Source organism: Haliaeetus albicilla, chromosome Z, assembly GCF_947461875.1.
Source record: "Haliaeetus albicilla chromosome Z, bHalAlb1.1, whole genome shotgun sequence".
NCBI lineage: Eukaryota > Metazoa > Chordata > Aves > Accipitriformes > Accipitridae > Haliaeetus > Haliaeetus albicilla.
The window spans coordinates 49,273,269-49,280,294 of NC_091516.1; positions in this window are offsets into that span (position 1 = coordinate 49,273,269).

Consider the following 7,026-nt stretch of genomic DNA (forward strand, 5'->3'; position numbering starts at 1 on the left):
CCAGTTGCCATTACTAACTTGAGCAAAGCAATTAACGTAGTAACTATACTTGACTCAATATAACAGCTATGAAAAGTCCCTCTGCTCTAACTAGTTAGTACCCTAAGAATAATTTTAAAACTATCCATGTTATGCCACGAATTAAAAAAATAAATTACACAGGCCCCCCCACTTTGATAAGGAGTCACTCTCTCCATCAGTCAGTTGGCAGTAGATACTGCTTGCTTGTTTCTTAGATCCCAGATCTTTGCTTTCAGGTAGAGATTGAGACTAAATAGTAACCTAAAAATGAACCTTTCTCATATGACGAATTACACTCTCCAAGAACAAACATAGCATCACACAGAGGTACATGAGATAGTAGCTGTGGGAAAGTATGAAAAGCGCATGAAAAGATTAAGGGGAATATTAAGTTTGAAAGATGCAACAGTTTTATAAATAACATAGATAAAGAGAAAAATCAGCAGGCAGGACCAGCAAGCCTCTGCATTCTTCAGCCTGTAGCATCATATAAAGCAGAAGAAGCCACAGCAAAATATCAAGGAGATAGGATCCTTTTGCTGAAGGCTAACAAACTGATTCTGTGGATTGCTTGCTCTATGGAGTTGCCCAGGACAGTGCACTTACTGGATGAGAGTTGATAACTTACTGACCATCTATAACATACGCTAGTAAATTGATTTATTACCTCTTCTGTGGGTTGTCTTTTTAAGAAACAACAGATGTTAAAAACAGAGATAAAAATGGAAGCATTCCTAATCCCAGAATAAGTACCTGAAAAAAGAAAACTCAGCAGAAAATAGGTATTTAAAAGTTACAGCTAGTTTGAAGTTACAATATCAGAAATTAGAATAAAGCTTTTGATATATTAAATTTCAAAATAATATTAATAGAATGTTGTTTGCAAAACTGGCAAAAGCTATTTCTTGGACTGATAGCCTAGAAGTTCTAAAGCAAAAGGATAGATTTACAAAATGTTCTAAAGACTTAAGTGTTTTTTCCAATGGAATAAATAATCTAGAATTAAGTGGTTTAGTTATCTTGTTCATTGCATGTAGAGGATTAGGAACCTGTAGAACCTGTCAGCCTGACGTCAGTACCGGGGAAGATTATGGAACAGTTCATCTTGAGTGCGCTTACATGGGATGTGCAGGACAAACAGGAGATCAGGCCCAGCCAGCATGGGTTCATGAAAGGCAGGTCCTGCTTGATCAACCTGATCTCCTTCAACGACAAGCTGACCCACCTAGTGGATGAGGGAAAGGCTGTGGATGTTGTCTACCTGGACTTCAGCAAGGCCTTTGACCCTGTCTCTCATGGAATACTCCTTGAGAAGCTGGTGGTTCATGGCTTAGACAAGTGTACTCTTCTCTGGGTAAAAAACTGGCTGGATGGACAAGCCCAGGGGGTTGTGATGAATGGAGTGAAATCCACTTGGTGGCCGGTCACAAGTGGTGTTCCCCAGGGCTCAGTACTGGGGCCAGTTCTCTTTAATATCTTTATCAATGATCTGGATGAGGGGATTGAGTGCACCCTCAGTAAGTTTGCAGATGACGCCAAGTTGGGAGGGAGGGAGGGTTTTCTGCCTGAGGGTAGGAAGGCTCTACAGAGAGATCTGGACAGGCTGGATAAATGGGCTGAGGCCAATTGTATGAAGTTCAACAAGGCCAAGTGCCGGGTCCTACACTTGGGTCACAACAACCCCATGCAGCGCTACAGGCTTGGGGAAGAGTGAGTGGAAAGCTGCCCAGCAGAGAAAGACCTGGGTGTGCTGGTCAACAGCTGGCTGAATATGAGCCAGCAGTGTGCCCAGGTGGCCAAGAAGGCCAACGGCATCCTGGCCTGTATCAGAAATAGTGTGGCCAGCAGGAGCAGGGAGGTGATTGTTCCCCTGTGCTCAGCACTGGTGAGGCTGCACCTCGAGTGCTGTGTTCAGTTTTGGGCCCCTCACTACAGGAAAGACATTGAGGTGCTGGAGCGTGTTCAGAGAAGGGCAACGAAGCTGGCGAAGGGCCTGGAGCACAAGTCTTATGAGGAGCAGCTGAGGGAACTGGGGTTGTTTAGTCTGGAGAAAAGGAGGCTGAGGGGAGACCTTATCGCTCTCTACAACTACCTGAAGGGGGGTTGTAGTGAGGTGGGTACTAGTCTCTCCTATCAAGTAACTAGTGATAGGAGGAGAGGAAATGGCCTCAAGTTGCAGCAGGGGAGGTTTAGATTGGATATTAGAAAAAATTTCTTCACTGAAAGGGATGTCAGGCATGGGAACAGGCTGCCCAGGGAAGTGGGTGTTCAAAAAATGCGTAGATGTGGCACTTCAGGACATGGTTTAGTGGGCATGGTGGTGTTGGTTGATGGTTGGACTTGATGATCTTGAAGGTCTTTTCCAACCCAAACAATTCTATGATTCTAGAACAGGATTCACAGAAATCAGCTCTGAATATACTTACCACATTGGGCCTCAAACGAGAGACAGCAGAGAAGCATCTGGTATTCAAATCCTACTGGAATATGTGTGATGGAGTACCAAGAAGCTTAGCGTTTTTAAGATTTAGTTTCTGCTCATGCCTAAAAGTCAGAACTTATGCTTTGGGGGACTGAGCTGGTGACAACTCAGTACGATAGGATTAGGCACCAACTGAGTAGCTATCTGCCAAGCACAGGGTTTGAGTCTGGCTCCAGAAGTATCAGTGCATTTTAGCTCATTTTGGACAATAGATACAAAGGGGGGGAAAAATCTAAATAAATAATTTTAATTTGAAGAGGAAAGAGAATTTAAACCTAGCAATCTACACATTTAGGCTTTTTCATAAGTGTCTCCTACTTCTTTCATTTACTACAAATTCAGTACTTAATGCTGGTTTGTTTCTTTTCCAGAAATGAAAAATCCTGAAGACAGTATCTTGTCCTATGCAGTCTACCCTGCATTTTGCAAACAGCAGGTTATATACTGACCACCGTTCCCCACATCAATATTTCTAATGGTTAATGTCTCCAAATGGAGAAACAGCTGGGCTACAGTAAGCTATTTGGCACTGTTGGCTGCATGCCGACTTGTCAGCATCAGTGCTCCTTTGCATTAGACTGAAGCATCAAGTAATAAACTGTTTACAGTCTGGTCTTTTTCTATCCCCTGAAGGGTGTTTCCTTGAAGAGGTAAAAAAATTGATTTTTCTCTGTCCAGTAGTTTTCACCTTATACTTATGTTGCTTAAGTACTGTTCTGTACCTAAGTTGCCATTGGAACAAGAATCATTGATAATGGATGAGCTTTAGCTTTTTCTGATAATGTTCAGATCTGAAGGTTATTCTGTTTTCTCAACATATTCTAGCAACAGGTCTTAAAGCAAGACAGTACAAAATTCAATTAAAGGACAATTTGAGAAACTTATTTGAGTTCAGCTAGGTAAAGGAGGCCCAGAATTTCTCATTAACCTGTGATATGCTCTAGCAAAAATTACCTTGAATACACTACATTTTTATTATAGGAATGACTTTTTGAAGCTGAGTTGGGTCAGACTAGACATGTATGTAGAGCTGCATGGAGAAGAAAAACTGCAGAAGATAACTGCAGCATTCCTTTTCTAGCAGGGACTCCTTTCTGCTCTTGGACATGACAAGAGAGTTGTAAGTATCTTCACCAAACAAGGAGGCTCTAGCCTACATTTCTGTAGTATGAAATCATTTCAGTAGATTTAATTTTCAGTCAATTTCAGAATTGACTCAATTCTTTTCACAAAATTTATTTTCATTCTTGTTCCAAATGTAAGGTCATATGAATATTTTCTATATAGATTTTATAAACACTGTTCAAACATATTTATTGGTTCAGTTTTACCTTTTAAAGCTAAACTTTAAAGCAGCAGGCAGCAAAAGCTATCAAATATATGTTTTTTTTAATGTAGCTAAACAAGAATATTTTCTCTCACAGTGCTTTACTTTGATTTTTAGTTAAGTCTCTCTTCCAAGCTTTGTTCTGAATTTATTCCTGCATGCAATTGTCCCAGGCAGAAAGGATAGAAACTCCATGTAGCTTATCTTCCTCATTTTTTTAAACTCAAAATAGGAGATAATCAGCAAAAAGAGCTAAGCAAAACCTCCCATTCCTTACCAATAGGAGTCTTTGTCTAAAGAAGCTTTGATAAGTGCTCATACTTTTTTAAATTTAACTAGGATAAAAAGGAAAGTAGAGAAGCATTCACAGTTTTGAGGTAATGGAATGTACTAGCATTTGAATTACTTAAATTACATGAAGTCACAAGAGCAGAAAATAACTTTAAAATATTTTAATCCCAGAGTATTGAATCAAAAATCACACTCCTGAAACTTCTCCTATGCAGCCTTTTCTCTGGCATCAGATATTTGGTATAGCTTACATGAATTTTTCTGTAGACAAAAAAAATAGATTACAAGGAAAAATAATAATCATCGGAAGATGGTTTATATTTAAACTTTATCTAGCACATAGATCAGAACAAGATGAGAAAAATAAGACTATGTGTATATTGAACATTTTGTATTTGCTATACTGTTTTCTTTTTCTTGTTACCAAAGTTAATTATTGTTTAATTAACATCATCCTCTAGGTCATTACTAAATATATGAATTACGCTTGTTTTCATATTGAGTCCTTGTATCAGTACATTCATTCCTGTGAGTTTGCCTGATATGAAAAAAATGTACTCCCTTATTCTATACTGCTAATGAGGCAGTATTTTCTTGCTGTTTCCATGAATTGTCAGTGCTGTATAGTTAGATGAGTTTTGTTCAGATATGCTGCATTGTCTTTATCCACCGAGACTGTGTGTCAGAAGAGACATAAACTTAGTGTGGTGTTCTCTGCTTGACAAACCTCTGCTGGCTTTTTTTCCTTAGATACTTAGTTCCTGTCAGTAGGAGATAAGATTCTTTAAAAATACCAGCAACAGACAAGTTTTTCAGTGTTCCCTTTACTGTTAGGCGTTCCGCCAGATTTGAGCTTTAGACACCTGTTGTTCAGGTAATTTAATCATATCCAGTCCTCATCTATTTTAGACAAGTATGCTGTACCAACACTTTCATAAGGAAGCCCAAACCCTTGGTATTCCTACCAAAAAACTGTTGCAGAACACTTTTAATAGTCAGAAACATTCCTCTAGTTTACAACCTAAATATACTTACAAGCATTTTGTAACCATTTGGTCTTCTGTCAGCAATATCTATAGGATTTTTTCCTAATATGTCATTTGTGTTTTTACAAAATGAATTGCATCCTTTTTTCTTTTTCATGTTGCTAGGCCAAAAAACTGATGCTCTTCATTCCCTTGATCAATCTCGTAGGCTTCCCCTACAACTTTTACAGTTTCTGTCTTAAATCCACTGTCTAGACTGTTATGAATATATTAAATTAATCTTAATTCTGTGCATTTCAGGCTTGATTCTAACATTGACCTAAGTGTACTATTTTGAAAATAAAAGATGCACAATATATTAGCATCTTAATGCAAGTAAGAGGCAAATGTCAGAATCAAAAATGATAAGAAAAATAAATGATAGTTTATTAGAAAGAATTATTATTTTCAACTGAGTCTGGGATTCTTCTTACACAAAGAACTGTGGTAAGCAAGAATACTCTGCAGAGAAAACCTGTACTCACTCATAAAAACAGAATTTGGAAGGAAGGAAATTGGATAAAAAAGAGGGAGAAAGGGTGTAATACAAGCAATGGCTTTCAATCTTAGTCGTCTCTCAGTTTTTGCATCAAAACTTTAATTTTTTCAACTTTTCAACCATCACTTTATTTTCATGCAAGCATTTGTTACCCTTACCTTTCTGAAAAGCTGGAACAGAGAATGTATGACTATACAAACAAACAAAAGGCTTTAAAATTTGGGCTTGGAGACAGTCAGAGTGGTGAGATTGTAGCAATCAGTTTAGAGAGGTGCACTTTTTCATTTTAGCTAGGGAAATAATAACATTGCCATTATGCAAATCAACGACATAGAACCACTCAGAACACAGACAATGGATGGCTGAGAGGGATCCCATCATTATGGGTCAGCAACTGCACAGTCTCTCTGCAGTCTGATTGGGTGAGCTAATTCTAAGTCAATTCCTAAAAAAATTCAGTAATGTTCAATATAAACATGTAATTTATTATTATTAAATTCACTCTTTATAATAAATCTGTCCTGAGTTTTCAGGCTTCCATGTAAAGTTTAAAAAGTAGTTCCTTGTAAGAGATGTCTTTCCAGCTTAGTAAGGATGCTAATACCTGTTTTGAGTTTTCAGTGAATGCATTGATGGTGTATCATCTTGAACAGCAAAATGAGCAGCTGGAATACAATTTGACCTTTTTTCATCATGTGCAGAAGTAAAAGATCAACATACTACTACTTCAGCACTGTTCAGCTGTGACTGCAAATATGTCTTTAAACTTAGCTGTAATTTGTTCTGCATTCCCAACACTCTGGCCAGCAGCATCCTTTTTAAACTGATTTGGGGGCTTGACTGTTTACAAAATATATGTGAGCCTTACTGCTCAAGTACTTGCAGTGATACTGAGAAAGAAACAACTAACTCAGCATTAAGTAAGGAGAAGGGACAGTGGAATGATTTTCAGAAACTTTGAGCTGTGAATGTCACTTCAGAAGAAAATATTGTGGACTATTATTTAAAAAAATTGATATGCCATACAGTATTTAAAATGCAAATGTGCTCCAAGAGGGTCACATAAGCAGAATACACAAGAAAAAAAAAACATAGAAAACCAAGACCTCCCACAAAACCAGTTGAAAACTAACATGTTACAGCCTTTATATACAGCCCAAGGGATACTCTGCTACATACACAAGGTCTTGCAACATTATTCCACCCACAGCTGTGTTAGTTTCCCTCCATTATATTACATATGAAATCAAAAAACCTCTGTTGAATAAAATTATGGTTATTTCCGGGGAGGGCAGGTGCTTTGTTTTTTTTTTAAAGACAGGCAGATCCACTGGTTTTTGACTTGATTTTCTTTAAGGTGAAAAGAAAATGAAACATAAAA